This window comes from Hipposideros armiger, unplaced genomic scaffold (genome assembly GCF_001890085.2).
Source record: "Hipposideros armiger isolate ML-2016 unplaced genomic scaffold, ASM189008v1 scaffold_769, whole genome shotgun sequence".
NCBI lineage: Eukaryota > Metazoa > Chordata > Mammalia > Chiroptera > Hipposideridae > Hipposideros > Hipposideros armiger.
In genome coordinates this window covers 682185-686083 of record NW_017732119.1, presented here as the reverse complement: position 1 = coordinate 686083, position 3899 = coordinate 682185, and positions in this window count along the sequence as shown.

Sequence of the window (3899 nt, the reverse complement as noted above, 5' to 3'; positions counted from 1 at the left end):
TTTTTAGTGGCACTGTCGAGAAGGAACTTTGAAAATCCTACCCCTTACTCAAAAACTGTATTGTTGCCATCATTCTCAATCAGCCGGAAATGCAGAATCAATGGCATTCAAACATATCAAACTGGCCAAACTATTTGAAACTCATGGACTTCTTTGCTTAAATATGTTACCTCTGGTCCTCAGAGCCATGAGATAGATCCACACCCTCTAGCATTACTCAAATCTCACCATATGAAATTTTAACATGTCTCCTGTGAGTTTGTGTGTTTTTCTCTGATTTCAGACTGTTTCTGGTAAATATAAAAAGTACTGAGGATTTATGAAATATGCTCAGAATTATTGCAAATGCCATATACTTCCTTTTCTTCCTATTCTCTAAATCAGACTATCCATGACGTGAAACTCAGACACTTGGTCTTTTAGAAAAGATATCGAAGAAAGTCACTTTGGTTAGCCAAAAGCAAAAGTAGTGGCCAAGCTTGTCTCTCTTAAAATTTCCTCCAGAATAATACAAACAGCAAACATGTCCTCAGCATAAAGTGAAGACAGACGATGCTTAGAATTAAAAATAGCTATGAGTAAAAAGAGAACAATCACCAAATCCCAGTGCACAATCACTAGTATATCTACCCATATCCACCTCTCCATGAGTTTTTGTGGTAAACAAAGGCAAACAGAAAACAAAACAAAGCAGGAAGTGGGGCCAAGAGACAAAGGATAATTGTAGTTAAAAAGCCTAATTCTGATGTTAAGTCAGTCAGAAAGATTAAGTCCACAGTAAATCTGAAAATTCCAAAATTTAAGTGTCTAGGCAAAAATATAGACTACATAGAATAAACTTTAAAATACGTGTTATTTAAACAAACAGGTCTTATTTAAGGGAACACTTTAAAGGTACAGAAGTGAGACAAAAGTTAAGTCTTAAAAACATAGATTCTGGAAGAGAAATAAAGACAAGGAAGGAAGAAGCACCCTTCAGTAATTCAGTTGTGAAGGGGAAAGAAGAAACAGGAGAAAACTAAAATTCTGCAAGACAAAAGCAAACCACAAAATTCTAACAGTCACAACTCTCATTCCTCCATGAATAACAATCACACTGTAAAAGATGTGCCTTAAATCGTTTGAGCCTGGACACACAAAAATCTATAAATATCCTTCTCCAGCGTACCTCTGAGATACTCCTATCAAGTTATATTCTCCCTTGCTGTGGGAAATGTAATGAATTCAGATTTCCTTTATCAAGATGTTCCCCTGCCAGTCTTTATGGGGCATTCAACTATGAATAAAATGCCTTTTCAAGTTGAAAATATAATCACGATTAAAGTGTATTTAATATGAAGCTTTGAAAATCAAGTAGTTACAAGTAATCCTTCAGGTAAATTGAAAATTGAGACTCAAAAGTTAAAAATAAGATATGGAATTAAATTTTTGCATTCATTTGCACGTGTCATGATATAGAATTAAGTTTTTGCATTCATTTGCACATTCTCATTTTAATGGAAACAACCTTTTTTACAGACAAAAGTTCAAACAGAAAAAGATTTTCAAAAAGCTTCCCTTTTCCTATTAGTTAATTCTATGTGTTTTTCTTATAATGGTTATAATTTTATAAACTATTTGTCTCATGGTCTACTGGTTTAAGGCTTAATACCCTTGTATTATTTTAACTGTATGATTACAAGAAAGTCATATTATCTCTCAATGCCTCATAAGAATAGCTGTATCATTAATTTATATCTTGAAAGTGCTTTACAATCCTTTATCATATTATAAAATTGTTTCCATAGAAACTCTTAAATTTAGAAAATAATATATAATATTATACTTTATTTTCCTCCCTCCAAATTTGAAATCCTCACTGAAAAATGTATTTACTCCAGCTGTCATCACAAACTTTTGCTTGTCAATTAAGGTGCTAATTGGTATGCAAACCTGTTTATTTACAGAGATGTCTCATGGCCTCTAGTGGTGCACTGCATATGTGCATTATGCAATACAGACTTTCATTCTACAAAACAAATCAGTGAATACGAGCTAGATAAGAGGACTGAGTTTGACAAAATCACCCAGGGATTGGAATGCCCAGGACCTTTGCTTCCTTCCTCCTATCTATATACCTGTGAAGAATAGGAATTTCATTGCTTATCCAAGTTAGAAATAATTCATACAGTAACAAGAAAGAAGTGGAGTCAAAAACAAACAAACGAAAACAAAAGAAAAAAAAAACATGAGGATATTACCTTTATGTAAAGGGCATGTGGGAAAAGGATTTCAAATACACAAAAATGAATTGTTTAAATTTCCTCAATAACAGAGAAGCAGAAGAAAGCTGTATCTTCAACTTTCATTTTCCTGGGCTGTTCTAAAGTCACATTTTGACATGAAATAATAGTATTAATAATAGCACAGGACACTTTCATCAGTCCAAGAACCTTACTCAAATTATCTGTAAACCTCACATCAACCTTATAAACAGACTATTTTTAACCTAATAGTGTGAGAGACCATAGTTGTTTCCCAGGTAACCCAACTAGTAAGGAGAATAGGAAACATTCAGATACATATCTATTTTATTTCTAATCTGTTTTTCTTTTCATGATGTTGTATTGTACTGATGGTAATTAGCTACTATATATGGAATATACATGGGAGAGTTGGCCTTGGTATCTCACTTTCCTTAATATTTGCGTCTGTAAGTCTCCACCCTATCCAAGTCTCTGTATTGCATTCTTGCCAAACCAGAACACTTTCATTGGTCACTTAGGCCTCCTTGTATTGATTATTACCCTCATATTTACCAGGACACCTCCTAAATCCTATGTCAGTATTCGGCTAGAGCCTTATTTACACAGGAAAAGCCTTCCCCAATTCTGAAGAAACAAAATCAGCTCCCCTTGTAATAGATACTCATACTCTTAATACTTGAATTATCATAAGCGTAATCAATAAACAATCATGAAATTGTGTTTTTAAAATCAACATTCTTAAATCCCACTTCCACAAAGTTAGGGGCAATGTGTGTCTTATTCACAAGTACAACCACAGTTCCTTATACAATGCCTGACACGTAGCAGAAGCTCAGTAAATATTTGTTGAAAAAACAAATAAGGCAACTATAGTTAGATAACCACACAGAGAAAAAGTATCCCTTGTATGCACTGATCTCTCTTCTAAGCATCTCCTCCATGGGACAGTTGAGTAGTTTTCCAAATATAAAGTGCTAGTATTGGAAAGATCTTCAAAGTTCATCTAGTTCTAGGTCAAATGCTTGCAGCTTAGCTATAAAATCTCTTTAAAAGGACACCTGTTCTACAGTTAAACATCTTTAATCTCAGAAATTCAGTATCTAGAAGAAACCCATTAGCATATTGATTTTTAAGCCCATTTCACTGAATCCAGGAATAATTCCACTAAAATGCCCATTTAGGTGGTACACTGAACTCATAACTAAAAAAATAAATGACTGAATTTCTACTTTTCCAGCCATACAGAGGAAGTCCAGTTGACAATGGGAAGACACTAAGAATGATATCTGTTTGTCAATGTAGTATAGACAATGTAGACCCATAGACATACCCGTAGGTAAAATTTTTGTGGATCTCCTTGACAGTTGGATGCATTTCCAACCGTGCTTCAGGGAATAGTTTGTGTTCTAAAACATCCACTGCAGGAGATTGTTCCAGCTCACTAGAATCCTATTATTTAGAGGATAATATCTAGCCCAGAACAACAAATTTCTAGGATTTTGAAATGTTGCCATTTCAAAATAACTGAAAATTGGACTGCCCTGAGAGTACTTACGTAAGGTGTGAGGGGGAAAAAAGAAAAGATAGTGGTACAGTAGGATAATTTCCCAGTTGTCATAATGATATTTTTGTATTATATTAAATATAGGAGAC